The 26,376-nt window shown below is 41.5% G+C and overlaps 1 protein-coding gene and 1 long non-coding RNA gene across 21 annotated transcripts in view; one reads left to right on the top strand and one right to left on the bottom strand.

Annotated features, from left to right (window-relative positions):
• The window catches only part of RBFOX1 (RNA binding fox-1 homolog 1), a 2,507,416-nt gene that overhangs the window by 1,285,453 nt on the left and 1,195,587 nt on the right, over nt 1-26,376 (top strand). The gene's annotated exons all lie outside the window — the stretch shown is intronic.
• LOC134732522 (uncharacterized) lies at nt 18,686-22,318 on the bottom strand. Its single transcript, XR_010115795.1, has 2 exons — nt 22,258-22,318; nt 18,686-21,952 (listed from the first exon to the last, which is right to left on the bottom strand). It is a non-coding gene; the product is annotated as an uncharacterized lncRNA (long non-coding RNA).

The following is a 26,376-nucleotide window of genomic DNA, read 5'->3' as shown; positions in this document are numbered from 1 at the left end:
CCCCCTGATTTATTGTGCAATCTTGTAGGGCAAACTATAATTTCACTTGGAATCAGAAAGTCTCCATTTATGGTTTGCGTCCCAGTCTCCAGTCATTAGGGCATTCACGGGTAATCGATACCGCCTCTTGTTGCTAACAGCTGAATGAAGTTGTCACCTGCTTAGATTACAAAGGAGTCCCGTAAAAGGATGTGGTAGGGGTGAGCACATTGGACAAGTTCTGTTTTGAAAAGGGCTTTCTCTGATGTTTACCTGCCGCCTCTTGGAGGGCTTTCAGCATTTTTCAGGACCTCCTTTCTAGAAACCCTTGTCACTGAATTAGCACAATGTTTTCTTTCTTCTTTTGTGAACCGGTTGTGAATGATGTCATTTCCTTTGGTTAAAAAACAAGTTGAAGGAGCTATTCTTGAAATTCTGCATGCTGACACATGTTCTAGAACCCATTGAGTCATGCCAACTCTTTTAAAATACCTGGTTATCATGCTACAATTAAAAGAATGGTATCTTCTGTCCTTTTCCTAATTGGCCAAGTATCTGGGAACTTAATGAGACCTTTAGCAAGAAGACCATCATCTGCGTTCAACACACCAGGCTTCAATGTATACGCATTCTATTTTGCTGCACGTAGACATGGATGCACGTGTGCACGTACACACAGAGCTTCTCACTAGGGGATATTCAATGAGCATTTATATGATATTGTCAACTCACACGAAGCACAGTGACTCCAAATTGCAGCTCCAACACCCAGTACTTGGCCAAGGGTGAGAAGGTCTACACAGATCAACTTTTGCAGAAATATGATTAAGTCATTTCAGGAATGTTCCATAATATTCTGAACACAATAGAATCCCTTCCCTCAAGAAAATTAATATCCAGCCATGGAAAAGAGCCAAGGTGAAGAGGCAATTGAAGTGCATGGACTGTAACTACAGAGGCTTAAGAATGGCAAGAAGAGGCGTTGAACTCAGAGTCTTAGAAAACTTGGATGCTGAAGTCAACACTTGACAACATCTTGACTGCATATCAAGATGTTATTATTCTTCTCCTCACAAAGATTGTAAACCAACTGTGATACGTGTGCAGGAGAAAAATTACCATGTTTTAAAGTTGACCTTGTCCATTAAGATCATTCTCTTTTATCTCAGCCCTTGGGGAATGGTTTTTTTTTTTTTAATGCAGAGTCATCCTCTGTCCCTTGTTAAGTTTTGGGTTGGTGTTGCTGGCCCAACCATGTTCCTGTCTTTTCTTCCTACCCTTCCTGGCAGAGCCCCTTCCTCCCAGAGCTACTTCAGCAGGGTAGGATGGTCTCACTGCCCATGGGAGTCCGACCCTGGACCCTAGTCCTGCTTTCACATGTCTTTCTGCTGAGCCTCTTTGTCTTGGCAGTTAAACATTCTTTTTTTTTAAATTTATTTTTATTATACTTTAAGTTTTAGGGTACACGTTCACAACGTGCAGGTTTGTTACATATGTATACATGTGCCATGTTGGTGTGCTGCACCCATTAACTCGTCATTTAGCATTAGGTATATCACCCAATGCTATCCCTCCCCACTCGCCCCACCCCACAGCAGTTCCCAGTGTGTGATGTTCCCCTTCCTGTGTCCATGTGTTCTCATTGTTCAATTCCCACCTATGAGTGAGAACATGCAGTGTTTGGTTTTTTGTCCTTGCAATGGTTTGCTGAGAATGATGGTTTCCAGCTTCATCCATGTCCCTACAATGGACATGAACTCATCATTTTTTTGTGGCTGCATAGTATTCCATGGCGTATATGTGCCACATTTTCTTAATCCAGTCTATTATTGATGGACATTTGGGTTGGTTCCAATTCTTTGCTATTGTGAATAGTGCCACAGTAAACATACGTGTGCATGTGTCTTTATAGCAAAATGATTTATAATCCAAACATTCTTATAGACAAGAGCTCCTTCTACTGATGTTTCTGATCTCATTCGAAGATATTCACCCAGTCCACTGACCTGTATTGGGTGCTGTGCTGGGTGCCAGGCACTGTTTTTTCATATTCTTTTCTAAACTGCTAAAATGGGTGATTATTCCTCCAGGCTCTTTGCTGACCCTGGGGGGAAATTCTTGTTGGTTTTCACACCCCTCTCAGGACGTGTCTTCCACTCTGGCTTTACTTGTTCATAGATTCCTGAAATCCTCGACAGAGATCCTTGCAAGTGCTGAGGAGACAGTGGTGAACAAAATAGATAAGATTTCTGCTCTTGTAAAGTTTACATTCTTCTAGGGATGGTGTGTCCTTAATTTGGAATACCTGCTTGGGGGGTCGTGAAGGTATAACCCTGGTTTCCTAGTTTCCAGGGAATGGGTTGGGTCATTCCTTGTGTAACAGAGTATTACCCAACTGGAACTAAAAAATTCCCTCAGTGTCCCTTCAGGCATTGACTTTAGCTAGTAGAGGATGTAAAGAAATTTTGTGCTTCTGTTACATCTTTCTCCTGGGGAGCTATGCAGATACATCTGTAGGGACAGCTACAGTAGTAGTGGCCCCATAGGGAGTTTACAACAGAACCCCTGATCTACCTGGCATGCCACCTTTAACTTCAGCTCTGTGATGTTCCCTAGGAAGATCCCAAGAAGAGGTGTCCCAAACCAGTGGTATAAGTAAGAGTTTAGGTCTTGACTCCATCACTGAAGACCTTCGGCAGGTTATTTAATGTCCTTAAGTCTCAGTTTGCTCATTTGTAAAATAGGATGGCAATATAACCCATCTACTATTTTAAGGATTGTACGACATTCTGCATGTAACACCTTAGCATAGTACCTAACACATAGGAGATTATAGTAATTATTAACTACTATGAGAGAGATCAAGGAGGGGAGGGAGAGGTGGCATCCATGGTGGATAAATTGTGCTAGGAAGTCTTTGTATGTGGAACTTTTCTATTGTTAACTCTTTTATCTCTGCTAATTTTTGCCATTACCACCGGATCCCTATGTAGGGCTCATCTCCTCTAGGGTAAGGTGCCCCGATGGATCATGATTATCAGCATCCTTTTTAGACATGGATGTAAGACACTTCTTTCTTGGCATTCTATTCTATTCTCGCTGGTTCTGGATTGAATCCAAATACTAACTGGGGTTATGTCCGTTTTATAGCAATCCCATGTTACAACTTTTAAACCGTCATATTATGTAGCCACTTAAAGGATGAAGTAGGCCTTAATGTGATATTATGGAAAGATGATAATATCGACTCAGCTGAGATATTAATGTAGACGTAGATAAATGGGGAAAAGGATGGTACAAAGTTGTATAATATGTATTTATAAAGATTTAGACATATGGATGAATGGATATATTCTGAAAAGACCTAAGAAACTGTGAATAGTGATTATTCAAAGAAAGGATGCTGAGACTTCATGGTAGGACCGTACTACCAATTTATTATATGTGATTTTGCATTCACTGATTTTTTTATGATGTGTGTTCATAATTTTTTTTTAATAAAAATAACATTAAAATAAATCTTAAGCACAGCCCCCAAATATCTATACTTATCTATGGGCAGTCTTTGTTTATCTCTTTTCCACTTCTCCATATTAGATGGGATAAAGGAGATTGTAGAAGCCTGGGGAGTCATAGGGCTCTTGTTCTTGTAACAGTTAGCTTTTGCTGTGTAACAAACAATTCCAATATTTCGTGGCTTAAAAAAAATCATATATTTGTTCACATTTCCCTGGGTGGACCATGTGGGCTGGGCTCAGCAGGACATTTCTTCCAATGGTTTCACCTGGCTTTACTCACACCACTGAAGTTGAATTGCCTAGAATGTCTTGACACACATAGTTGGTGATTTGCTGGGTTGCCTCAGTTTTCTTATTTGTGGCCTTTTGAGCAGGTTTGCTTAGGCTTGGTCAGCAAGCTAACTTGAGTCTCAGAGACCCCAATGCAGCAGTGTAGCAATCTCTAACTGAGGAGCATTTTTCAGCCCATGCATATGTTGCATTTTCTGATGTCTAGTGGACAAAGCAAGACACACAGCCAATCCCAGAGTGAGTGATATCTCGCGATGGAGGAAGCTTCACACTCACCTGGAAAAGGTACATGCAAATGGGGATGGGATAAGTTTGTAGCCATTGTTTGCATCTACCCAGCCCTCTTTAAGGCAAGCCATGCACTGAAGGGAATAATCCTCTACGAGGAGGATGTTCCTTAAGCTAGACCTTCCTCCTTAAATCATCTTTGACACTTGAATTCAAGATACATGTAGTCTCTCCCTTTTTAAGAGCAGCCTTCTATTTGCTTATACCTATGCATCTTCCTTATCTTTTATTGTTTCAGCACCACTGATAATTTTGCTTTTTGGTTTTTTTTTTATTCCTTCAGTAAAATGGCAGCCCAGAGGTAAGGTAGTCAGTAGTCGTATACCTCTAGTGACAAAGAACAACCCCTGGATAAAGCACCACATATCTTCAGGGAGCTGTGCAAGCCTGCATGATAGAGCTAGCACCAATGGTGTTCTGACAAGTATGTCTGATTCTGAGCCTCTCCACAGTCCACCTGTTGGGAATCTGTTTGCTTTGGATTAAAGGCACCAGTGCATCCAGCTTCAACTTCACGTTCCTCTGCCCTTCACCATCAGACAGTTTATTTCAGAGATCATTTGGGATCTAATGTGTTTGCTTTTCTGATTCTGCTGGCACTGGTGTATGCTTCACCATTGGTTTATGGATGCACAGAGTACCAGGGTAGTATAGAGTGAGAAAATTTGCATGAGACCTTTCTAATGGGAAACTTAATTAAAAGTGCAGAGGACTCAAAGTAACAGGCAGCTAGAATGAGGGATGAGCTTTGCCTGTCTACATTCCAAACATACTGAGTCTTATTTGACACCTCATATTGGTAGATAGATGGGCAAGTGTGAGGGGTCGTAGGTATGACCTGTCCCACTGCCATGTTTTCCAAAAGCTCCTTGTACATGCATTGAATTGCATACTTGCAAGCCTTATCTTACAAAAGCAGAATAAAGTGCATCAAATTGGCACTTCTATTTAAAAAACAAAGTCTGGCCAGCTGCAATGGCTCACGCCTGTGATCCCAGCACTTTGGGAGGCCGAGGTGGGTGAATCACGAGGTCAGCAGTTCAAGACTAGCCTGCCCAACATGGTGAAATTCTGTATCTACTAAAATTACAAAAAAAATTTTTTGTAATTTTTTAACTGGGCTAGTGGCAGGTGCCTGTAATCCCAGCTACTTGGGAAGCTGAGGCAAGAGAATCGCTTGAACCTGGGAGGCAGAGGTTGCAGTGAGCCAAGATTGAGCCACTGTACTCCATCTTGGGCAACAGTGTGAGACTCTGTGTCAATAAATAAATAAAAATTAAAAAAATAACAAAGTCTACTCAAATTATTTTTTTTCCTTCACCAGACTTGGGGGTTTCTGCCCTATTTATGCAGTTCCTTGCTCAGTGGACGGACTTGAAGTATTCCTTAAAGCTCTTGATTGTCAGTCACTTTTTTATAGTTGTCACTTTCAGCATGTCACAGTCAATAGCAGAAACGTAAAGCTTGTAGACATTCATTTTCACCCTGATATTCATCACTCAATTGAGCTTTGTTTATACAAGGAATCTAAAAATGCACACATTTGTGATTAGTGAAAATGGCATTTGGGAAAAACTTTTCAACAGGAGAATATTTGGAAACAAAATGCTCCCATTACATCCAGGAGGAATGTGAATTTTGGAAATCCCAAATAAAATCAGAATTAAAAAATAATAGGTATTCTCGAATGCAGTTTTTAGACACACGTTTACTCTGTGTATTCTCAGCGTCTAGTACAGCTAGACAGAGATTATGGGGTCCTGGTTTATGTTTGGGTGTAGCAGAGATGAGGTGAAATAAATAAGGTATTGATTCAATCGTCAAGAACTCTACTCATTTAAATGAACAGAGAAAACAGATGTACATGATACATTCAAAGGAAAAACTGTAGTACTCTTTGGTACTGACTAAAAACTCAAGAGTCTAATGAAGGAGAAATCACATATGTAAGAGTGATACATAAGAGAATTCCTTGGAGGCGATGGTCCTGGTAACACATTCGTTCATTTCAAATGTATCTAGGTCCTACTCAGTGTTGGGGTAAGGGGCTGGTGCCACTGTTAAACAATGGGCGAAAGTGACAGAGAACCTGTTACCTAGGAGCATACAGTTGAGTGGGGTTGGGAGAGGAGGTTAGTGACATGGGTGGGAGATTAAAAAACATCATCACATTAGCAAACCTCTAATTACCATCTGAGCTATCTGGGATAGATGACCTAAAGGAAAATTCCTGATTCTACAAAAGCAGTTAGCAAAGGCCCACACTTGCATATATGCAGACATGCCCTACTAAGACAGTGGCACTGAGCTGAGAGTGGGAGAAATGAGAAAGAGTTAATTTAGAAGCAAAGAGTCTTCTGGACAGTGGGAGTGGGCAGGTCATGTAGGTGCCCCAAGTGGGAGGCAGAAGCCAGCACTTCTGGATTAAGGGAGGACCATGCGGGACCAGGGAGAGAATAGAGTGGAGAAATGTAGTCACAGCAGCCAGCAGGGAGGATAGGGAGCTGGAGGGAAGAGCCAGACACTCAGATCTATGGGGAAGGCATTGCAGTAGTGAAAGCAGCTTGGGTGAAGGCAGAACCAGGATGGAAAAGGCTTAGTTGGAGAAACACAAGGAGAGGGTTTCATGGTCAAAGGCAGTGAGAAAGAAGGTTGAGGGAAAGAACCAAAACTCTGTATTAACAAAGATGCATCAGGGTTAAGTGGAGACCATTTATAATCTTGGGATCTCTGTGGAACCACAGTGTAGTCTAGACTCACCTTTGGTGTTGCATTTGTCAGTCTAAATAGTGATAACAGTCAGGAGCTTTTTTGTTTTGTTTTATTTTGTTTTGTTTTTGTTTGTTTGTTTTGAGTCAGAGCCTCACTTTGTCTCCCAGGTTGGAGTGCAGTGGCTCCATCTTGGCTTACTGCAACCTCTGCGTCCAGGTTCAGGTGATTCTCATGCCTCATCCTCCCAAGGAGCTGGGATTACAGGCACCTACCGCCATGCCCAGCTAATTTTTGTAATTTTTAGTAGAGACAGGGTTTGGCCATGTTGGCCAGGCTGGTCTCAAATTCCTGACCTCAACTGATTCAGCTGCCTTGGCCTCCCAAAGTGCTGGGATTACAGGCATGAGCCACTGTACCCAGCCTTCACAGTAGCTGATCTTTAGTGCGGGATTTCTTTATGTCAGGCACTGAGCTCATTGTGGTAGAGGGCTCATGACTGCTTCCTTTTCAACCCCATGCTGTCCGTCTGTGAACCTTTCCTTCAAATCCTACTTCGAAGGTACATCCTCAGTCTCCGCTTCTGATGTTTCCACTGCCGCACACTTCCAAGCCAGCATCATTCCCTTCCTCACCTCCACTTCAGAGAAGGCTTCCTAACCAGACATCCCAAGACCTAGTTTTACCTTCCTCCAATCCATTATATACATGGTAGCCAAAATTACTTAAAACATAAATCAGCTGCACACCCATCTTCATAGCAGCATATTTACAATAAGAACAGCATGTTTCTAATAAAAAAGAGGTGGAAGCAACTCAAATTAAATGGGTATACGAAACGTGCTTTGTCTATACAGTGGAATGTTATTCAACCTTGAAAGGGAAAGAAGGGGCTGGGCATGGAGACTAATGCCTGTAATCCCAGCACTTTGTGAGGCTAAGGCAGGAGGATTACTTGAACCTAGGAGTTGGAAATCAATCTGGGCAACATAACAAGACCCCATCTGTACAAAATAAATAAATAAATAAAGCCTGGCGTAGTGGCACACACTTGTAGTTCCAGCTACGCAGAGACTGAGGTGGGAGGATCACTTAAGCCCAGGAGGTGGAGGCTGCAGTGAGCTGTGATTGCACCACTACACTCCACCCTGGACAGAAATCCTGTTACATGTCCAGCGTGGATGAACCTTAATGGCATTATGGTAAGAGAGATAAGGTAGTCACAAAAAGACACATACAGTATGATTCCACTTACATAAAATATATAAAGTAGTCAAATTCATAAAGACAGAAAGTAGAGTGGTGGTTAGCCAGGGCTAGAAGGAGAAGGGAATGGAGAATGGGGGTTTTGTTTTAATGGGTAGAGATTTCAGATTTGCAAGATAAAGAGTTCTGCAGATGTATTGCACAAAATACACTTATGTTCATTGCATCACTATTCACAATAGCAAAGACATGGAATCAACCTAAATGCCCATCGATGATAGACTGGATAAAGAAAATGTGGTACATATACATGATGGATTACTATGCAGCCATAAAAAAGAACAAGATCATGTCCTTTGCAGGGACGTGAATGGAGCTGGAGGTCATTATCCATAGCAAACTAATGCAGGAACAGAAAACCGAATACCGCATGTTCTTACTTATAAGTGAGAGCTAAATGATGAGAACGCATAGACACATAGAGGGGAAGAACACACACTGGGGCTTTTTGGAGGGTGGAAGATGGAAGGAGGGAGAGGATCAGGAAAAATAACTAATGGGTACTAGGCTTATTACCTGGGTGATGGAATAATCTGTACAACAAAACCCTATGACACAAGTTACCTATGTAACAAACCTGCGCTTGTCCCCAAACGTAAAACTTTAAGAAAACAAATATAATGTAAATATACTTAACACTCCTAAGTTGTACACTTAAGAATTATTGGCCGGGCGCGGTGGCTCACGCCTGTAATCCCAGCACTTTGGGAGGCCGAGGCGGGTGGATCATGAGGTCAGGAGATTGAGACCATCCTGGCTAACACAGTGAAACCCCGTCTGTACTATAAATGCAGAAAAAATTAGCCGGACGCGATGGCGGGTGCCTGTAGTCCCAGCTACTCGGGAGGCTGAGGCAGGAGAATGGCGTGAACCCGGGAGGCGGAGCTTGCAGTGAGCTGAGATCGCGCCATTGCACTCCAGCCTGGGCAACAGAGCGAGACTCTGTCTCAAGAAAAAAAAAAAAAAAAAAAAAAATTATTAAGATGATGTGGGTTTTTTAACCACAGTAAAAAAAACTTCAAAAAACCAAAAAGAAAACATAATTCAGCTAATCCCTTAAAACCCTCCAAAGGTGTCCCACTGTGCTTAGAAAAAGAAAAAATGACTGTAGTCCATTAGGTCCCATAACGTCTGATCTCTGCTTCCCTCAAAGACGTTTCCTGTCGCTGTTTCTTCTTTACTTTTCTCTTGAACTTCTCTCTCTCCTTCTCATCGTAAAACATGGCAAGGTCATTCCATCCTTTGCATCTGCAGTTACTTCATCCTAAAATTCTCTACCCCTAGATTCACAGGATGAATTACTTGTCGTATTTAAGCCTCTGTATTAAATTTAGAGAAGAAATTTGCCGTTGATATTAGGTTGATACAAAAGTAATCACGGTAAAACTGCACTTACTTTTGCACCAACCTAAGAATCATAACAAAAAAAAAAAACAAAGATTCTTACTACTGTTGTTATCATTAATGGTATTCATTATCTGTGCCTCAGGTTGAGACCTGGTTTCTCAGTACTACGTGAATGTAAAGTTTTTATTTAGTAGGATTTTATTTTAATGGCAGTTAAGCTCACCCTTCAACATGGCACCATCCATTTGGATGAGATTTTAAAATATACCACTGATTTTGAGAAAAGACTGATTTTATTTAAAGGAGTAACCAGATTTTATTGTACTTTCTTTTGTCTTAAGTAACCCTCAACCTTTAATGCAGAGAGGATCTTCCAGTAAAATCCCCTTATCTGGTAAAGGCATTTTTGGAGGGGGAGCTGGCCAACAGATTTAAAATGGAGGAATTTTTTTCCTATGGAGTTATTTGAGCTCTTTATATATTCTGGTTATTTATCCCTTGTCAGATACATTGATAAAGAAAATGTGGTACATATATACAGTGGACTACTATTCAGCTATAAAAAGAATGAGATCCTGTCATTTGCAGCAACATAGATGGAACTGGAGGTCATGATGCTAAGTGCAATAAGCCAGGCACAGAAAGAGGAACTTTGCATGTTCTTGCTTATTTGTGGGAGCTAAAACTTAAAATAGTTGAACTCATGGAGACAGAAAGTAAAAGGATGGTTACCAGAGGCCAGGAAGGAAGAAATGGGGATGGTTCATGGGAACAAAACATAGTTAAAAAGAACAAATAAGACTTAGTGTTTTCTAGCAAAACAGGGTGACTATAAAATAATTTAAGTGTACATTTTTAAGTAAGTAAAAGAGTATAATCGGATTGTCTGCAACACAAAAGATAAATACTTAGGAGACGGAGACCCGTTTACCCGGATGTGATTATTAGGCATTGCAGATGTGTACCAAAATATCTCATGTAACTCATCAATATCTTCACTTACCGTGTTCCCCCAAACATTAAAAATATAAAATTTTCAAAATAGAAAAAACTGTAGAAGTCAGATTTGAGGAGATGTAAAATAAACTATATCCCTCATAATGAAGGAGATGCTCCATGAGTGATGGGATGTTTACTCAAAGGCAGATGTGAAGTTGGCCAACCTTAGACAATTGGCCACATGCGATTCAGGGCAGGGGTGGTGTCTGTTGCTGTGATTGAAGCAGCTTCACATCAGGCCGCTGCCTTCCTAGGGATGCTTATAGTGACCGAAAGCTTCTGACTCTAACTTCCTAGTCTATCCTGAGCTCTTTGATGGGAGTCAATAGAGAAAGAGAAGAGTGGAAACATATGTATGCTCTCTTCCTCATTATAAAGATTTATTTTTATTAGCCCCTTTGTCTCATGTGGCTGGCATTGAATAACCACACCGGAACCATTACTGGATTCTGCAAGCGTCTCTGAAAGCCGGCTTTTCAGTCACCTCAAGTTGAAGTGTTTTTGAGATTTGAACTGCTTTTGTTCGTGGAAGGTCACATGTGATGCCACAGAAGCCAACTCCCAGTTTCCCGGTGCCGTTCTGCTCTTGTTCTTGATGACACGCTGAGTCCCTGACCTGGCTAAGCTCCCTCACTAAGAAAGATGTGCTTTTGGTCACAGAGGAGATCAGGTGAGGGACAGCAGGCACAGATGACAACACATTATTATCATTCATTTGTTCGCTGACTACCCAAGCAATTGGCGTCTGTTGGATTCCATGTGATGGAGAAGTCGGGAGGATGAAAGCCTGTGTATGCCTCCGGAGGCTCCCTACCAAATGATTTTTAATAGTCTGTATCCCTCCCACAAACACAGTTGGATACTCTACTGGGCAATGAAGTTTAAAGGTTGGAGAGGCTCCAAATCTAGGCACAGAGAAATCTCAGCTTAATTGTCCCAGACTATTAAAAAAAGACAACAATTTGTTGCCAGTAACTGGTGGACTGCTAAAGGTTTCTGTCATTTGTGAAGTAGTGCTGCACCCTTAGTGTTGCACCCTTAAAAAAAAAAAAAAAAAGCTTTGTGTGTGTGCAAAAAAAAAAAAAAAAAAGGAAAAAAAGGTATGCCCTCTTTAATACTCACTAGTGGCTGACTCATAATTTTAAGCATGAAAGACAAGGAGTGGATTTGAAATGTGGTTTGTGCTGCTTCTTTCTCCCACGGTAGCATCAAGTGCTATAACGAGCTGTTAAATGATGAATTCTGAGGGGTGTATGTTTAAAAGCGCCATTTAGGTTGAAAGCATCCAGGATCATTGAGATAGCATGGATCAGAATGGCTTTTCCATGTAAGAGCAGACACTGCAGAAAGCCCAGTATGCCTCCTAGTGTTATACCGGGTTGGTGGAAAAGCCTCTGGAAAATCCCAAAAGAGAAAGATGGAGAAGAGAAGAGTATGATACTTGGATGTGTTGGTGCCCCCATAAAAGGGGTTCACAGGAAGTAGGGAGGAATAGGCCAGTGTGCTGGTTCACTTTGGCTTGACACATGCAAATTGCCTAAAATCTCTTCTATGCTTTTTCTTAGTGTCTATCGTGTAGCTGAAATGCATCCCTCTTGGTAGATTGAGAATATCATATGCAAAATGAAGACCTGGGAATTTTCCTGCTCTGTTCCTAGGCCCTGGACTGACATGGGAGAATTTTAAAACATGCGCTTTTAGAATCAAAATTAGTTTTCATGTCTGCAGAGACAAGGAGCCCATGGAAACTACCAACTGGCATTGCTGAGAATAATTATTGTCAAATTGAGTCCATTGTGAATAGTCCTCATACATAATTGCCCTGGTTAGAATGAGCGCCAAAGAGGGAGCTTTAATATTTACTAACTCCCTGGTGAAGAAAGAAACCTTTTGCTTTATTAAAGGTGGTGGTGTTAGTAATTTGCAGATGGAATGCATTAGTGACATGCACTATAGATGGATTTTATAAGAAGACATTGTCCAGAAGAGATTATTCAAATTCTAGCAGTGGCTTTCCTCTTTATAGAAGTATCTAGACTTGAAGTCACAGCTGTCTTCTGTTGATAATATCTTGATTCTATAGGAAACCTGTGCCTGTGCAGCTCTTTCTAGAAGTGTCTGTTTCATAAAGTTCAGATTATGTCAGTATTTCATAATAGCCAGGTCTTTCCCTGAGATTTATCTCTACAGGGATAAGAGAACAAGCAGGACATGGTGGCTTATACCTGTAATCCCAGCACTCTGAGAGGCCAAGGCAGGAGGATCCCTTGAGCCCAGGAGTTCAAGACCAGCCTATGCAACATAGTGAGACCTCCTTTCTCTACAAATAAGAAAAAAGGAATTTTCCAGGCATGATGGTGCGTGCCTGTGGTCCCACTTACTTGGGTTGCTGAGGTGGTAGGATTGCTTGAGCCCAGGAGGTTGAGGCGGCAGTGAACCATGATCACACCACTGCACTCCACCCTGGGTAACAGAATAAGACCCCGTATCAGAAAAAAAAAAAAAAAAAAGATAAAAAAAGGGTAAGAGAACAAGAGATCTATGCATGTATTTAACAAAAAACATACATTATCATTAGATTAATAAAACTTCACTCAAGAGTGCTCAAAATTTAAGCCTCGGGCAGGATAGGGAATACGTTGCATTCAGGCATTGGACTTGTTTTTCTTGGATAGCTCATGGAGTTGAGGGGTAGGCATGGGACATTTCCAGCATCAGACCAAAGAAGCCTAATGGAGAGGGTCCGCACAAAGACTGGATGTTGCTAGACATTACACAAGAGCCTCTGTTTTAGTCTTCTGCCTCCAATGGACACGCATGACTGATCCTAGGAAAAGTTACACATTTGCAGAGTTCTCCCAAGAAAATGGGAATATTTGTGAGACTTTCTAGTTTAGTACCCCAGTGCTATGAGGATCCTTGTTGTCTTGTGTTTTGGAGATGAGGACATCACTGTCTTGTTTCTGTGACCAAAGGAGAGTCAATCACCAGGAGCAAGAGGATGCAGTAGTCCCATTGGCTTAGCCACAGCCAAGCCTAAGCTTTGCTCTAGGTCAAATGATCCAATGCTGACCCCTGAGGGGGAGTCATCTGACTTTATTTTGAAGGTTTTTAACTAGAGAGAATGTCAACTCTGCATTGGCCTTCTATCTTTTGCTGTTAGACATGAGGTTTTGTATTGGGATGGAAAAGAGAAGAAGAATTTTGTTATGAATTCATACTTCTCATCGATGTCTCTTTCCCACTCTGAAAATACAAAATAGCACATCAATCAATATAGCACAGTATTGAAGAATCCAAGTCAGCCAGTTCTAGCCTGGCTTCAAATCCCAGCTCTACCACCCATTCTTAATTGAAATCTTAGGTGGCTTTCTAAGCTTTAGCGACTTCATCTGTAAACTAATGAGAGTAAGAATGCCTAGCATATTGGGGTTTAGATGAGAGTAAATGAGTTAGTGAACGCTGGGTACTTAGCACAGTGGTTACCACATAGCAAATGCCTGGCAAAGGAACTGGGCTGCTGGTAGTGATTATGTCAGCTTCTCCTCCTTGTTATCTAGATTTGTGCTTGGGTAGCATTCGTTATGGCCTCATATCTAGACATCACACTTTTCAGGGGAAGAGAGAGCACATTGGACTCATGACTCTGTGTAAAAGTCTGGAGACCATGAGGCCGGGCGCAGTGGCTCACGTCTGTAATCTCAGCACTTTGGGAGGCTGAGGCAGGGGGATCACCTGAAGTCAGGAGTTCGAGACCAGCCTAGCCAACATTGTGAAACCCTGCCTCTACTAAAAATACAAAAATTAGCTGGGCATGGCAGCACATGTCTGTAATCCCAGCTATTTGGGAGGCTGAGGCAGGAGAACCACTTCAACCCAGGAGGCGGAGGTTGCAGTGAGCCAAAATTGCGCCATTGCACTCCAGCCTGGTGGACAAGAGCGTGACTTCATCTCAAAAAAAAAAAAAAAAAAAAAGTCTGGAGACCATGACATCACTGTCTTGTTTCTGTGGCCACTGCAGAGCCAATCAGTGCAAGCAAGAGGGTGGAGTGTTCTCATTGGCTTGGACTAGGACACATGATCCAATACTGTCACCAGAGGGGGCATCAGGCTGAAAGAGATCCCTAAGTGGAAAACAGGGGCTGATGGGAAGAACAGAAATAGGGAAAATAAAGATGGAAGAGGCTCAACACATGCCCAGTGTGCTTTGTAAATGGCGCATGTCCACCTTACAGAGAATCAACACCTCAAGGCATGGACTGTGTTGCTCTGTAAGTCCGTAGCCATTGGTCGTCAAGAACGAGCTTCACTGTCATTAGGTGAACCCAGAAATAATCAGCCCTAGGTGTCACGTTCCATCCAGTGCTCTTTCTGCTTTTGAGTCATTTAGTGAAAGCCATATCTCCCATCCTTTGGGGATGCTCTTTGCTTAAAAGGACGTTTAGAATGCCATTGGTAACACACACACATAAACGGGCAATCCTTTCCACCTCATCTTACCATATTCATCTGAATCTGACTTCCCTAGAGTCTCTGTAGTACGGCATGGAGGTTTAAGAGATTCTGTGTCTTTCAGAGGGTAGAAAGAGATTCAGTCGACTTTCTTTTGCCCACATGTATTGATGCTACGCTCCTTTAAGTGGCAGGTTTAGTCCCCTGCTGAGATCACACTTACCTCAACTAAATGATTTTTCATTTAAAAGCAGCCATCCATTCACAGTCTTTTATTTGTGTTCCAGTGATGTTTGTAAATGTGCTCTAGCAGTTGAAAGTGTAGACACGTATGTGGGGGCGCATTCTTGGTTCTCCCCTCACCACGCATTTGTGTATCCCTCACCATGCATTTGTGTACCCCTCACATGCCCTTTGTCTGTGTCTCATCTGTCTCTAACATGACCACAAAAATGGTGTCTCCTGAAGTGTTCAAGGATCTACCCTCCTCTATAGTCATGAAGTTTCTAGTAATAATGATAATTATTCTTATTGTAATAAGGAGGAAGGGGAGGAGGAGAAAAAAGAGATGGAGAAAAATGGTGTCTCCTGAAGTGTTCAAGGATCTGCCCTCCCCCATAGTCATGCAGTTTCCAATAATAATGGTAATTATTTTAATAAGGAGGAAGGGGAGGAGGAGAAAAAAGAAAGAGAGAAAAGGGGAGAATGAGGACATGAAGGAGGAAGAGAAGGAATTGGAGAACGAGAAGAAAAACAAGAATAAAAACAACCAGAGAAATAACAGTGTAGTAGTAGCACATGTTTGACACATGCTTCAATAATTTCTGAAGAAGTGAAGGAAGGAAGAAAAGAAAGGAAGGAAGGGAAAGAAGGAGGAAAGGAGAGAAGGAGAGAAGAAATGGGCATATATTACAGGTTTACTTATGTGCTAGGCACTGTGGTCAGAACTTGACATTTCATTTTCTCCTATAATGCTTACTATGGCTATACAAGATCAGTGTTTTCATTATTCCCACTTTATAGATAAGGATGCTGAGCAAAGAGGCTTACTTTTCTGTATTCTTCCTCTCCTGACCCATCCATTTTACGCTCAGCTGCTAGGCTTCTCTTCATCAGACACATTGCTAGTGCCAGTCTTCTACTCAAACAACCTTCAGAAGTTCCCAGTTGAGCATTACGTAAAAGCAAACATATGAGCCTGAGATTTAGAATCCTCCCATTTTGGTTCTGGACATATGTTTCTTAGAATCTAAGACATAACTAATAGGCTGTCTGCCCGCTTTGGGTCATATCCAAATGGCCAATTACATTGTTCCCAAGTCTTCCCTTGAGACCAGACATTTATGAACCTCTGTTTAAATATAATATTTTTTTTCTAAAGAAGCCTTTTTATGGATCAAAATCCTTCCATTATTCTCCATGCTTACAGAGTTAAGTCCAAATAATCTCTTTAATCTGCCTGCCTTCTCTTATTCTATTTCTCAAAACCCTCCCCTGCTCTGACTTCAGCCTACCCCATACCTCCACTGTGCTAAACTAATGTTAGCCATAAACATACTTGCACCTGCTCTTTCCTTTATCTGGAACACCTCCTTCATCTGCCTGAAGTCTCTCACCCACCCTAATGGCCTCTTGGGTGAATTTCACTCTATCCTTTAATACCTAGCTCAAGTGTCAGCTTTGCAAAATGTTCCTTGAGTCTCCTAGATTGAATGAGTCCATGAAACCTGTATTTTTTAGGTACTGGTACCGAAATACCTGAACCCTGTATTTAGACTTCCTGGTTTTATTTTTTATTTTATTTTATTTTTTGAGACACAGTCTTGCTCTATATCCCAGGCTGGAGTGCAATGGTACAATCTTGGCTCACTGTAACTTCTGCCTCCCAGGTTCAAGAAATTCTCCTGCTTCAGCCTCCCAAGTAGCTGGGATTACAGACGTGTGCCACCATGCCTGGATAATTTTTGTATTTTTAGTAGAGATGAGATTTCACCATGTTGGCCAGGCTGGTCTTGAACTCCTGACCTCAGGTGAGACTTCTTGTCTTTAAATTTTAGCTCTGCCTTCTATGAAATGTGCAACTTTAGATAAGCTGCTATCTAATCCTCAGTTTCTTCATCTGTAAAATGGACATAGGCTTCAAACCCATATCACATAGTTGTAAGAAATAATAAAAGGTAACCATGGAACACTTAGCAGTATTCAACGGTAGCACTCAGCAGCACCTGTTGTTAAGATTATTTTATGTTCATATGTTTAAAATGTCTCTTGTTTCAGAGGAAAAACTCCTCAAACATAAGGCTTGTTAATTTTTTATAACCCTAGCACTTTGTACATGAACAGTGACTAGTTCACAAAACCCAACACTTTCATGGAATTGAAAAATACTTTCTTATTGAATAAGGCATTGGAAGACAATCTGTTGATTGTCAAGATTTCAGTAACATCACCAATTATTGGTGGTGGTAGTTGCAAGTAAAATGAAAAATGTTGTTTTCTCCATTCTCATTGTGGTTTGGGGTAACTTAGATTAAAATGCATATATAAATCAGTAATTTCACCAATAGTTAAAGAAATTGAAACACAAAACCTGCCCAGGTGTGGAGGACAGGCACACGGTGGGATATTATGGGAATGTTGCATTTGAAAAAGAGCCCCAGTCTTGGCACCTTGAGATCTTCCTGGGAAAACTACCCTCTTTCCTCCACAAATATGCTCTGGGGGCAGAGATAAAGTAAGAGGCTAGGTCAGAAGCTGTGAGCATAAATTCCTACTAGTATGACACCAACATAATGAATATTCCTTTTAGCTTCTCATTTCAAATAGAGAGGTGGAAGGTGTGTCCAAGGTTGTGACACAGGATGACTGGCTTGTTGTGGGCCACTTGTGAGCAAGACATTTCCCAGTACATGCTGGTTCCTAATTTAGGTCCTTGGCTCGCTTCTGACAAGTCACTTTATGGAAGGGCGTGATGATATATGGCCTTCCCCTGCTGAACAGCTCGCATTTTGACATCACCCACAATTCTGCATATTCAGTTTGCTCTAATCCAGAAATAACTGTTCTCCCTTCACCTTTAGTATTCAAGGTTGCATCCTGATCCCAATACATCTGTGTTTGGGGCAAAACTGGAGGGTCGTCAATTAATCTTAGGCATGACACTTAATTACTCCCTGAAGTCTCTCTCCTTCTCTGCTGGACAGAGAAACAGAGAATTCCCATTTCTTATACCAGCGTCTCCTGTCTGCCAGCTGGCTTCTCTTTGGCAGCACTTCTCCACCTACACTGCCGAAGTGGGAGAGGATTTGAGGATTTATATTCAAGGAGAATTTAGAAATGCTTTGTGTTTCAGAGAGTGCTTTGCCTGGGTGTTTAATCCTGTGACCCTCAAACCCCTCCAGATAGTACTCGATGGCTACAATAAACTGGTCACTTTCCTATTCTCTCTTCTTGATTACAAAATCTGTCTTCCATGATGGTTTCAAAATTATCCTCCTGCACTTTCTGCCACATCCCTCCATGGCCAAGATTTTTCCAAGTTGTAAAATATTTTTGCTTTTCTTCCATTGGTTACTGCTCTATTTTCCAGTTCTTAAAAGTACATAACCAGAGATTGTATGAGAAATAAATGTCCTATAAAGTCTGGGGCGTTAATACTTGTGGTGATGATAATGAGATGTCGATAGTGGTGATGATGGTGATAATAATTGTGATGATGGCTATTTTGCATTTAAGAGACATGAGACCCAGTGAGTTAAATGATGTTCTTGATGCCTCACTGACTCTGAAGTTCTTGTCTGTGTTTGTTGAACCAATTCAAGTTGTAGATGTTCCTATTGTTTCTTTTTACCCTTAAATGTCACCGTTCCTGCAATGGATAAAAATATGGATTTGTTTTTTAGGAAGTCTAAGTGGATGAGATTAATAGCCTGCCCTGTGGTTTGTTAAATAAACTTGATAAGGCTTTATTGATTACCTTCAGGGTTGTCTGGGCCAAACACCATGTGCCATTTAAGAAATAAACGTTAGTTAAGAAAAGTTTTCATTTGACTTGAGGAGGGGAAAAAATTATTACAAGATATGTGATCCAGGGAAAGGACAAACTGAGAGATTCATGGCTCAAGGCTTTCTGTGGGTGTCAAGTTGGGGGTCATGGGGAAAGAAAAAGTGTACCAGTCAGGGGCCAGGTGATGACCTTGTGTCATTTCGATTAATGTGTTTCTGTTTTACAGATGGGCACACTGAGTCAGTTATTTTGTATAGTTTTCTCTGGGTCATGCAGATCTGATTCCAATTCAAAATCATGCTCTGGCACCTCCTGTGCTGGATAAACATCCTGGGCAGGTGAAATTCAGACGTTTACTGCCTCCAGCTCTTGGGGCTTCTTGACATTGTCCTAGCGTTTGCCTTAAGGGCCACCCAGCGTAACTGCTCTTTGAATTTTATCTGTCTATGTATCTGTCCGTCCATCCATCCATCCATCCATCCATCTCTGTCTGTCTGTCTGTCTGTCTATCTATCTATCTTCCTGCAGAAGTAGCAAATGTGCCCCGTTCTTCCCTGGAGCTAGCAAAAGCAGGGATAGCATTTGGCCAGAGTTCAACTGCACACTTCTTTTCTTTCTGTCTTACCACCACCTAGTGGGGCCAGAAAATGAAGGGGGAAATATTTTCTCAGTGGGCTCCCAAGGACTGTGAGAAGATAAACACTTAATTCTAACTGCTTTCACCCTTCTCTATGAGAAGCTGCCACCCATCGTATGCAGGTACAAAGTGGAAAGCTTGACTTGCCAAGCCAGCCGAACATGTCTGCAGTCAAGATATGGGGGGAACCGTCTGTGTAATTTATCTCTAAAATGGAATTGATAATACCTGCCCTGCGTACCACACTGGGTTGAGTAAAGAGTGGGAGTGCTCTGTGCACCAGAAAGGGTCAAATGAAATGAGAATAGTCAGGCGATACTATTGTGTTGCATTGCCATTGCAGTTAATACTTCCTTTGGGAGAAGAAATACTGTACATTGGTATATAGCCCTCCACCTTGGAAAAACCCAGAGAATATTCATTTCTGATGGAAACTGTGGCTGGGCGCAGTGGCTCATGCCTGTAATCTCAGCACTTTGGGAGGCCAATGTAGGAAGATCACCTGAGGTCAGGAGTTGGAGACCAACCTGGCCAACATGACAAAACCCTGTCTGTACTAAAAATACAAAAATTAGCCAGGCGTGGTGGTACATGCCTGCAATTCCAGCTACTCAGGAGGCTGAGGCCAGAGAATTGCTTGAACCCGGGAGGTGGAGGTTGCAGTGAGCTGAGATCACACTGCTGCACCCCAGCCTGGGTGACAAGAATGGAACTCTGTCTCAAAAAAATAATAGAAGAAAATTCTGCGAGAACTACCAATTATCCACCACCTATTGTATGCCCAGTTCTGTATTAGTAACTCAGTAGACACTTTCTTATTTAGTGTCTAAGGTCTTCATTATCTCCATTTCGTAGGTCTGAGGGTTAGCAAGATGAAATGACTTAACCAGAAATCAGGCAACTGACATATACCAGAACTGTGGGTTTGGTCCGATGCTCTTAACCACCCTTCTGCAATGACTGAGCAAGTGCTTTGGATCAGTAGGCATGGTATTAAGCTATCAGTCTGTCTTCCTTCCTGAGAAAAACACAAAAATAAACATTGAGAACTCATGGGCATGTTTCCGCCGTGCACATGCGAAGGTTTCTTATTTTGTGACCAAAGAGCAGGCACATTCAGTGAATTGCTTCATTCGGAGGTGCTTAGAGCTTCTTTATGGCCATCCTTTGCAACTTGGAGTAGGCAAACAACATTTCTTCTCTAAATTAAAAGCTTCCAAAGTTATGATGGTGTGTGCTCTTTAAACAAAGGATGTATTCAAAATTTAAAGTGATGTTGAATTTTGATAATATTGCTTTGTAGGTTGTTCAGTTGTGGCTTTAGACAATGAGTTGTTTATAGAACTACAAAATCCTTGTGAGGAATTCACATTTGTCTACCTTTCTCTGAAGGTCCTAATGAGGTTTGTGTTTTAAGAAATGTTACATAGACTATAAAGTCCTAATTTTTAAAACAATCTCATTCATTGTCTGAAGGGCCTCATTTAACACGTAGTCTCTATACACTTGGTAAAAATCATAAAATGAAATTATTCAACGTAACTGCCATATCAGTGGGACTATTTGTTTATAAGCAAAATCATTGGTTCTAATTTGTGAAAAAAAATAATCCATTAGAAAGATTTGTGGGCCCCTTTAGCTTGAAGGGGAGGGTTGAAGACCATCTTTGAAAAGGGCAGGACCCAGGACAGTTCTGCAGGGCCTCAGCAGCACGAACTCTGCTGAGTTTGATCCGGACACCCTTGGAACCTGTAAGTGGCTTTGTTTCAGTCAAGTGCCAGTCCCTTGATTTGGTAATACCAAGCCATCTGCTTAATTAACCCCACAAAGCAGGTATAATGAGGCAGAGGGAACTCCGAAAAAGGAGTTTGAAGTGCTATTGTCAGTAGAAAGTAGGCAGACATTGCTGAGAGAAAAAAAAAAAAAAATCCAATACAATTTCTGTGAATAACCAGTGTTGGAAAGAGTGCAGGGGGAAAAAAAATAATTCCTACGCCACTAGAGAGATGTAAATTGGCATAAATTTTCTGAAGGGTAATTTGTCCATTTATATCAAAACCTTTTTACCATGTTTAGATCCTTTAATCAAGCAATTCCACGCACAGGAATAGCGGCTGACGACCATCAGGCAGGTGGGAAGCAGGCTTACTAGAGGCTCAAAATGGTGTTTTTCTGTAATTGTGAATAAATGGGGGAAGAAAAATACCTAACAATGGGTATTGCTTAAATTATAGCAAATAGACATTATGACAGGGAAGCCTAGGCTGTGTTACTGTTGCTCATTGGTCAAGGAAAAGGTGCATGAACATTTTTAAAGAATTGATATGTTAATTTCTAAAGCCCAAGACATCCCCGTCTAACATTCCACTACTAATTGCATTTCTCCTCCTCATTTAATTTTAATTAAACCTTTCCTTCCCTCTTTCCCTCCCTGCCTCGTTTCTTTTTTCTTTTTGTTCCCTTCTCTCCCCTCTCCTCCCCTCTCTTCTCCTCCCTTCCCCTCTCCTCCCCTCCTCTCTCCTCCCCTCCTCTCTCCTCCCCTCCCCTCTCCTCCCCTCCCCTCTCCTCCCCTCCCTTCTCCTCCCCTCCTCTCTCCTCCCCTCCTCTCTCCTCACCTCCTCTCTCCTCACCTCCCTTCTCCTCCCCTCCTCTCTCCTCACCTCCCTTCTCCTCCCCTCCTCTCTCCTCCCCTCCTCTCTCCTCCCCTCCTCTCTCCTCACCTCCCTTCTCCTCCCCTCCTCTCTCCTCCCCTCCTCTCTCCTCACCTCTCTTCTCCTCCCCTCCTCTCTCCTCCCCTCTCTTCTCCTCCCCTCCTCTCTCCTCCCCTCCTCTCTCCTCCCCTCTCTTCTCCTCCCCTCCCGTCTCTTCTCCTCCCCTCCCCTCTCCTCTCCTTTTATCCCCTCCCCTCCTCTTTTATCCCCTCCCCTTCGCTTTTCCCTCCTCTCCTCTCCTCTCCTCTCATTCTGTCACTCTCTTTGTCGTTCTCTCTTTAATCTTTTTTCCTTAAAACATCAGCAATCACACATGTTAAGGCCATATTATGTTTCAAAGAAATACTTGTAAGCTAGCTTAGGAACTCTGGCTAATTATAGCCTTATTTGGATAGCCAGAAAAGAACAACAAGAAAAAAAATTGCAAAATTTCTGGGACTTCACTTTAGATACACTATGTAAACATGATTTTTATCTCCTGTAGAATTGTGATTCTTAAAGCTAAATAGTGAGGAATCCTCGCGTCTAAAAATGGAAGGCTTAGAGTGAGGACTAAGAAATGAAGTCCTTATCACTGGCCCATTTTAATCTGTGTTTCGGTCTTGTTGAATTCGAGCTAAGGGAAGGAGAATACTTCTTTTGCAGGGCTCAGGAATTAAAAGTTTAGCTCTCACTTTTCTCACCAAGGTTATCGACCAGCTTCTACAAAGGCAAATATTTGTTTTCTAATGAAAGTGTTGGGAGATTTGGCGGAGTAAAAATGTCCTTGCATCTAGAAAAACTGGCATCTGTTTCCTTTGAATCAATTTCCGAAGATTATGCAGTACATTTTAATGGCACTCTGGGGACCCACAGAGAGTGTGTGTGTGTGTGTGTGTGTGTGTGTGTGTGTCTTAAAAATTAGAATGAACATTTTATGTCTCCCAAGTAGATAAACCTCTAAACTATCCCCAGTTAAGAGATCATAAAGCAAAATGTTATTAATTCAGAAGTGATGGGGGGGAGTGCTATAATTCCAGAGGTGATATTTGTTAAAATATTGATGGCTTACCACTTTCCCATGTTGGATTAATTTTGACCCAAGCTGGCTATTTATCAGAAGATGCATAATGCCATCATATTGGGAAGATTTTTTTTTTTAAAGATTTATGAAGACATCAACTTTAGTCAATGAAATAAGACAGTTAAAAGACGGCAAAATATGCTTTGGCTTAGAATAAGGAAAGCAATTCTGGATGAAGCTGTTTCTATTAATTTAGCTGACAGCAAGGTGTGAGGGTGGCTTGTAAAGTTAAATATGACCTGTTCAGAAACCATAACTTGGGTTGGCATTCAGTAACGGGGTTAATATTAATAACCAGGTTAATATTTAGCTACAGTACCTAAGAAACAGTGAACCATAAGAAGGGATATTTTGATAAAGGAGATTGGATTGTGTCTTCTTCTGCTTAACCCATTTTTATGCCTTCCATCTGCACTTATAATGCAACCCAAACCTTTCCTTGACCTGCAGATTTTGTGGGCTATAGCCGCTTCCTACTCACGACCTTCTGCTCTCTCTAGCCACACTCTTTGTTGCTCTTCCTTGATCCCACCTAAGTTCATTTTGGACCTGGGGACTTCGCTTTACTCCTGGCTTTGAGATATTGTCCAGGTTCTTTAAAGAACCAGCTCCTTCTTATCTTTTAGGCGTCAAAGAAGCCATTGTCCATCCTACGTGAGAAAACTCCTTCCTGGGGGTCACTAGCATTTAATACGTTTATTCATATTTACTGCTTTTTAAAATAATCTTATGTGTTTGTTTGAATTGTTCAATTGCCTTTTTCTGCCAACTGGAACGTAGGTACTGTGGGATGACTGTCTTTATCCTTCTTACTCATCTCTCTCTTCTCAGCATGCAGAGGAATATCTGATAAAGAGCAGGTACTTGGGAAATACCTGAGGAGGGAAGGAAGAAAGGAAGGAAGAGGCAGAGGGAGAGAGGGTTAGTATTGGCAGTAAGTTGATAAAGCTACTAGCAATTTGGACTACAGAGGTCTTTAGATGGTTTGGTGTGGGGCTGAGGGGCATCGGAAGCTGTGATTTTGGTTGTGTCTATGAACTTTGCAATGCCAATGGCCATTGAAGATGGGTACACATTTTGTCCAATGCAGTGAAGAACTCTAAAGGCAGCTCCAGTCTTTCAGTGGAGTGTGCCCGTGCTTGATCACTACCACCCTATGCTAACTGGATGACTTTGGTATGCTGCTTACCCTTTTTTGACCTTGCCTTTCAGTGTGTATTATGAGTGCATCTGTCAAATCAGAGATTTTCAAATTCTCAAGATTTTGTCCAATCTTCAAATACATCATAAATATTTTTATTTTAATGTCATGAATTATTCAAATCTGTTAAAGAACTTCAAAATTATACATTCATCAGAACAGCCACATGGCCCCATTGGTTGACTATACAAAAGCAGCTATTACATACTCATGACATGCCATTTCTTTAGTTACATTTTGAAGGTACAGATAAGATTTTCTTTGAAAAAAATGTGCCTTGCTACCCCAGTTTTTTATATTTAATTTTTGTGAGTACATAATAGGTGTAGATACTTATGGGATACATGACACATTTTGATACAGGCATACAATGTGTAATACACACATCATGGAGAATGGGGTCTCCATTCTCATGCATTTATCCTTTGTGGTACAAATAATCGAATTACACTCTTTATTTTAAAATGTACAGGTAAGTTATTATTGACTATAGTCACTCTGTTTTGCTATCAAACACTAGGTCTTATTCATTCTATTTCATGTACCCATTAACCACCCTTACTTCCTCCCCCAGCACTACCTTTCCCAGCCTCTCGTAACCATCCCTGTACTCTCTATCTCCATGAGTTCAATTGTTTTTATTTCTAGATCCCACAGATTAGTGAGAACATGCACTGTGTGACTTTCTGTGCCTGACTTATTTCACTTAACACAATGATCTCCAGTTCATTCTGTGTTGTTGCAAATGACTGTATCTCATTCCTTTATATGGCTGAATAGTACTCCATTGTGTGTGTACCACACTTTCTGTATCCATTCAACTGTTGATGGGCACTTAGGTTATTTCCAGATCTTTTTATGGCAGCACTGTTTACAATAGTTCTACAAACGCACTTTCAAAGCATGTTTGTCTTCCATGTTACCTTGTTACACATCAAGTTCCTAGTAAACATTTAGGATGAGGGTAAGGGTACCACAAGGTTGTGGGCACAGTTCTTGGGTTTGTTTTGTGTTAAAAGGGCTTGTGGAGGATTGTGTTTGTGTTCTGGGACTGCCATAACAAAGTAGCACAGACTTCTCTCACATTTCTAGAGGCTTAAAGTCTGAAATCAAGATGTCTGCTGGGCCATGCTCCCTGTGAGGGCTCTAAGAAGGAATCCTACCTGGCTTGTCCACAGCCTCCGTTGGTTGCCAGCATCCTTGGCATTCCTTGGTGTGTATTGGCATTGATCCACCTTCTTCCTCCATCACCTGGCTCCTTCCCTGTGTGTCTGAGTTTGTGTGTCTCCAAATCTCCCTCTCTTTATAAGGACAGCATTCCCTGGATTTAGGGCCCATCCTGATCCAGTGTGACCTCATCTTAACTAATTATATCTGCAAGGACCATATTTCCAAATAAGGTCACTTCTGAGTATCGGGGTAAACATAAATTTTCAGAGGACACTCTTAGTACAGAGATCTTCATGTTAGTGGGAATAGGCTGGGTTATTGTTTGTACAGGACATTCCCTCCCTCTACCTAAATTATCAATACAGAACTGTAAAACACGGATATTTGGTCAACCTGTATTTACTGGGAATTCCTTGCAAAGCATCCTGAACTGTGGTAAGTGTTAGAAGGCAAACAAGAAGATAAGAACAATTCTAGCTTGAAGAACTGTGTGATGTCACTGAGGAGCAAAGTGGCACTCATAGAACCCCTGAAGAATTATCAAATCCTAAACTTACCTGGGAGTATGTGATGTTAGAGTTTGGAGATGTGCTTGATGAATTTGGGCTGGTGTAGTTGAGTACACTTCTCCGGAGCAAGAGTGTGAGCTGAGCCATGAAGCATTGGTAGGACCCTGGATACATTGAGAAGTGATGCTATAAGGTATCTCAAAAGTCAATGAAGATGTTTGTACTCAAGT

The sequence above is a fragment of the Symphalangus syndactylus genome, chromosome 14, assembly GCF_028878055.3.
Source record: "Symphalangus syndactylus isolate Jambi chromosome 14, NHGRI_mSymSyn1-v2.1_pri, whole genome shotgun sequence".
Lineage (NCBI taxonomy): Eukaryota > Metazoa > Chordata > Mammalia > Primates > Hylobatidae > Symphalangus > Symphalangus syndactylus.
Note: the sequence above shows the minus strand (reverse complement) of the source record. Positions and strands in the feature narration are given on the sequence as shown.